The sequence below is a fragment of the Hesperophylax consimilis genome, chromosome 16, assembly GCF_061612785.1.
Source record: "Hesperophylax consimilis isolate HC1 chromosome 16, BYU_Hcon_1.0, whole genome shotgun sequence".
Lineage (NCBI taxonomy): Eukaryota > Metazoa > Arthropoda > Insecta > Trichoptera > Limnephilidae > Hesperophylax > Hesperophylax consimilis.
This window is the reverse complement of record NC_142851.1, coordinates 26845371-26851728: the sequence shown is the minus strand read 5'-3', so window position 1 is coordinate 26851728 and position 6358 is coordinate 26845371.

Below are 6358 nucleotides of genomic sequence, written 5' to 3'. Positions count from 1 at the left end.
ATTTTCAAAGAGAAGCTTAACATGTAAAGTTACAAAGTAAAATCTTATGGTGAAAGGTTACAGAGTAAAGTTTGGTGAAAAGTCAGACATTAATTTAATTTTTAAAATTTTAAACGAAAGTCAAACATTCCCTGGTAACGAATAACCTGACAATATTTGAAAATCTCCTACTACCACCACAGTAAGCTGAAAATGTTGCTTGTGTTGTGATGGAGGACTTAGCCAGACGAGGAATTGAATACACTGTCTACGCTTGGGTGGAACCCAAACGCGATGTCAACTCGGCCACCGACCGGTCAAATGTCAACATGCATGTTAGTTAGATATATTGTATATTATCATTGTGTAAAATTATAATATGAAAAATGATGTTATTTAATACGCTAATTGAGCTCTTCAATGATATATTATCGATTATCGTTTTTTCGTCAGTAATTTATTTTGATGATGCAATAACTTGATGAAATTGTCAATTATTTTTGCCAGATAACTGCCAAGCCGTTGGAAAAAAATTATAGCCATTCCGATAGCACGCCCATGTCGCCCATCCGCCAGAAATGGCGGAAAATTCATCAAGTTGGCAGCACTGATCATGTTCGCAGCATCGCGCTGGGATGGACGGCGATAATGCAGTTTCCTACCTTATCAATATTATTATTGGCACTGCCATCTGTTTATTGGTCAAACGCTCCTGGAGCTTTGTTTTTGTTTCGTTAGATGGTAATAGTATGCTGTTAAATTTCTGAAATGTTTAGCCGGTATTTTTAAAAAACACTGAAATGTGATATAACGATGTGTTGTATTTGAAAGCACCGACAAATCTGAATGCATGACAGAAAATCTGGTACAAATCACAAATCGGGCTGCAAGAAAATTCAGCAAGTTGTATAATTAAATATATAAGTTAACCACGGAATAATTACAGACGTATCCGCGGTTTGTTTACAATATACTTCCTTATGGTGGGGAAAATAATACATTCTTCCCAACTAGTTTTACAGAAGAGAATTAAAAAAAAACATATTTTTGTGTTGATCTCAGAATCTCGACATTTCTGTGAGTAATGCGTGACTGCTATAGACGCCATTTAATGGCAATCGGGAGAAGAAAATGCATTCGACGGTAAGAATTTAGATTTTAGTGAACAATTTCGATGATTTTCCGATTGTGTCCAAAAAGATCGTTGTAGATGTTGCAAGAAATAGTAATACAGTGAAAAAATGTAACGTGGCATTAATTGTGAGAAATAGTCAGGATGCAAACGAATCCTCAAATTAATGTTTTTTATTGTCATGTTTATTACAGTCTGTATCTGTGTTTTTTCCAATAAAAAAAATTATGTACCTGTTAAACATTGTTAATAATTATACATAGCAATTATATATAACTGAACTGCATCAGTGACAACATTTAGTTTTTGTTTAATAGTAAAATGAAAATGTCCACTGACTACAGACTGAGTAGGTATTATTATTTCCCTCCATTAGAATTCTGTGCAGAGAGGAATACTTGTGGTAGTTAGTCCTAGAATTTAAAACATAAAATTTGAAGTATTTTGTATTGATGTATATTATCGTATAGAGAACACAAATCTATTGTTACTGCTAAGAGAATCGATCACCATATCTTCCAATTCCAATTCAAAGTCTATATTATGGTTGTTAAATTAATATTTATGAAGAAGAAGATAATTCTAACAAATCTAAACGAAATATGAAACAGAATAAGATACGGAAGATAAAATAAGATAACGGTCTCAACTTGGAATCGAACCAAGGTCTCTGCTTAACGGAACAACGTCTTTATCCACTCGACCATTTAAATATTTATGAACTATTATTAACTAAAATATTTTATTGGATCATAAAAAAGAGCGTTACGAGCGTAATATCTAGCAGGTAGCAGAGAATACGATAGATAAATGGTCATTTTCACTAACATGTACATACATGTTTATATTTTCCATTACGTTACTTTTACGTTTTATTTATGTTTCCACCAATACAATGCTAAATGTTGAGATTTTATTCAGTTCAGAAATTCTGGGGCTATTAACTACCATCACATGTACTCCTCATTGCGCAGAATACTAATGGAGGGTAAAAATCTGTATCCATTCGAGGACATCTTCAATTTATCACTTAATAAATACAAAAGATTATTGCTGGGGTGCTTCAGATATATTTAAAAAAATATTAAAAGTAATGTACACAATTGCATAAACTATTCTTATGAAAAGTAATGTACCCAAATGTATAAACTATTCTTGTGTAAAGGCCCATGAAAAGTAATGTTCTCAATTGTATAAACTATTCCTATGTAAGGGCCCATGAAAGTAATATACCCAATTGTATAAACTATTCCCATGTAAAGGCCAAAGAAAAGTAATGTACCCAATTGTATAAACTATTCCCATGTAAAGGCCAAAGAAAAGTAATGTACCCAATTGTATAAACTATTCTTGTGTAAAGGCCCATGAAAAGTAATGTTCTCAATAGTATAAACTATTCCTATGTAAGGGCCAATGAAAAGTAATGGACCCAATTGTATAAACTATTCTTGTGTAAAGGCCAATGAAAAGTAATGTACCCAATTGTATGAACTATTCTTGTGTAAAGGCCAATGAAAAGTAATGTACTCAATTGTATAAACTATTCCCATGTAAGGGCCCATGAAAAGTAATGTACCCAATTGTATTAACTATTCCTATCTAAAGGCCCATTAAAATGGTTTTAAAAAATAAATAATTATTGTCACCGAATGGAGCTAGCGAATCTTTTTTATCAGAAATTTTAAAATTTTAATTTATTTATTTTTGTTCAAATTTATGTAAAAACTGTATATTTTCACCTCAAAATTAATCTCACGTAGGTTAAATTAAATACGAAATCAGACTCTGTTTGACTGAATATAATAAACAATTATTTGTAATTTTTCGAAGAAAACTTCTTCGGAAAGGTTTTCACTTTGTGATGGCATTATTTATTTTTATAAAAAGACAAATAACTTTGTTTACATCACTTTATTTGTACACAATGTATTTGACAAATAACTTTGTTTACATCACTTTATTTGTAGTTTGTAGTTTTGAACAAAGGCATGTTTATGAAGAAATTAAAACTACATTTATTGTTTATATTTTTACTCCTTTACTAATGGGAATGTTTTAGATTTTGTGCAGCTAACAAACAATAATTTACTCTACATTATGGGTTAGTTTTCAGTAGTGTAGGATTTGAAACGCGTTTATTAGTAAGGCCCAAAAGCTTACATTATATTGTTTACAATTTATACAAAATAATCATAATGTTTTGGTGATATATAACAATAATGAAACAGGCAAGTGCCTAGTATGGTGATTCAATATATCAACGACTTGTAAATGTAACTTAAATATCACGTGTCTTCAGATAATGTAGAAATGGGACATGGTAACAGCACACTTCTATTTAAAATAAATAATTTATTGAAAATATATACATGTTCGACATTTAAATGACTAATTAAAGTAAATTAATATATTTTCAAATTAAAAAAATATTACTTTTTAATTAAAAAATATAAAATTCTAACAATAAGTAAATATGAAAAAACCAATCAAAAGCGTGGGAAATGACAAAAAAACACAACGTATAAACTTTGGCGAAAATGACAAAAATTATAAATAGGCATATTATCCCTAAAGATTTACCATCACTGTACGTAATATTTTGAATAATGAAATAATAATTCTCACACAAATATTATTACACTTCATAGAAACAATGAAAAAAATAAGATGCTTACCAAACTTATCTCTTATATTGTAAACATGAAAGTATTTTCATGAATTTTATGAATTTAATGTTTTGTAAAATGAAATTTGCACAATTTTATGAATTTAATGTTATGTAAAAAGTAATTTCTCAAATGTTATGCATTTATTGTGATGTATTTGTGTTACATTACCCACCTTATATGAACAAAACCTATCAATTTGACTGTTATGAAATGTGAAAACTTCCCAGTTGGACAGTCAAAGCATCATTATTCTGTAATTGTATTTTTTAGAATCTAATAAATAAAAACTGATGACAATACATATTTTCTTATTAATAAAATCGATAATTCATTGTACGATGTATGTTATTATCCGTATAATATTATTTATTGTGTAGATATCCCCACACACGAGTACCTAATAATAATATTCTGCAGCCTATTCGAGGGTGGGTGGATACCTTCATTTCTCATTTCGGGAAAATCGTAGAACCCTTTTCAACGCGGTCCTCTGTTGGTCCTGTGACAAATTATTTATTGTGATATCATGGGATTAAAATATTGATCCAATAATTTTGTTCATATGAGATCGGGATCGGGACTATGCGACAGAAGGTAGATTTTAATATAGGAAGTTAGATAACATTATTTGATTTCCCAGAGCGAAAAAGTACCTGCCCTCGGATACCTAATGTATTTTAATCCGCCAGCGGTTGGTGATAGAGAGGTTTTACAATAGTGTTATAAATCTCAAAAATCTAGTATTTTGCACCTCCGTTCTTCCATAGATACCTTTTTCAATAAATTAACAGTTTTCAGTAAAAAAAAGTATTATTACGTGTAGCGCTACCTCCTTATTTGGCCATCGTTTAGAGCAGAATTACAGCGTCCATCATGTTCATCATGTTCCAGACATGTGTCTAGTGTGGTAGTCGAAAAGCATGTAAAAAACTGTATACAATTTTTACGAATGTGGGAAAGAAAAAAAATGTAAAAACAAGTAGTCAAAAAATGATTTTTTGACTACTTGTTTTTTTTTAAATACCCCAAACTAGGCAAATGTCCATATCATGGCGGTAACACAGAACAATTAAGAATCGCTAATATTGTTTTCAATAATTAAATATTACAATTTAATATAAATAAAACAATGCATACAATAATAAATTGTGCACATACGTATATGCGTATAATCATTCATGTTTGTTCAAACCAGTGAAACAGAAAACAAGAAAATTATTTATTTTGATCTAAAATTAACAATATGCTTTAGCGGTACAGTAATAAAGTAGACTACGTGGTTTAAAATGGATGGTGAAATTTTATCATTTCCAGAAGCACTAATTTTTTTTGATGGAGAGTTCTGTTTTTCTGTTCTGTTTTACCGACAATTTCTTTAGTGGATGTCGGGGCTAGGATAAGTGCGGGATGGGGAGAGTTCAGTTGTTTTACCCGTTTAGTTTAGCGATTTAGAGTTTTATTAGTGGCTTTAGGGATTTTGTTGGCTAAGTTCGTTCCGATGGTTGGCATGATCAGCTAAGGTTATTGGGTCGATATGGACTAGGACATTTTTCCTGTTATTATCAAGTGATTGGATATTGAGTGAGTTTTTTTTTAAATTTTCTGAGTTGTCATTACTATGGTTCAAATTACATTACTGTCATATACCGAATCTTTTTTTTTGTAATAATTTTGTTTGGTAATTATTATCAGGTTATTATAGATTTTGTCGTAAATTTCAATATATTTTGTACAAGCAATATTTGTTATTACGTAATTTTCTCAAAAATTTCAATATTATTTATTATAGAGTTTTTATATAATTTTAATATTTTTGTTTCGAGCAATATTTTATTTTTCATATAATTTTGTCATAAATTTAAATATTTTTTTATTTTAATTATTTCGTATTATTAGAAGTACAGTTACAAGGGAGAATCCATAATTGGGTTTAATTTTACTATACTACACGCGTGCAAACTGATGAAAGAAAAAAAACTGTCGATTTTCCGAAAGTATACAAATAGAGCGGGCCAAAGGCAAAACTTTTTATAGTTCGTTTTTGTGTGGTCATGCAAACCATTTCAGTTATTGTGGAAACACGCCCCTAATTCATGGTTAGCATTAGAAACTGAGAAAGATAATAATAATTTAATAATAAAGACAAACGCACCCACCATTATTATTATTATTATTAATTAGGTTGTTACCCAATATGTTAGCGATATACTAGCTTACATCCAAAGATTTTTCAGATAATTATTAACAAGTAATATATATTTATATTAGTCAATATTACGTCTAGATTGAATACCTGCTGGAATAACACAACTATAATATTTAAAAAAACACGATTTGAATTCAATCCAAAAATGTTAACTTTAATAATATGGGAAGTACTTTTTTACGTGTACATTTATAAATGCAAATTGTCCTTCGCTTCGAGCTGGATGGACCCTTTTACGATGGAAATTAAATGAACAAAGTTTTATTTACTGGCTACAATGTAATTTTCTCTTTTCGTGTTTCCCCTGAAATCCGCTGTCTGGTTATTTTTAAAGCTTAGGCAGCTGAAACACAGTTTTATTTACTGGCTACA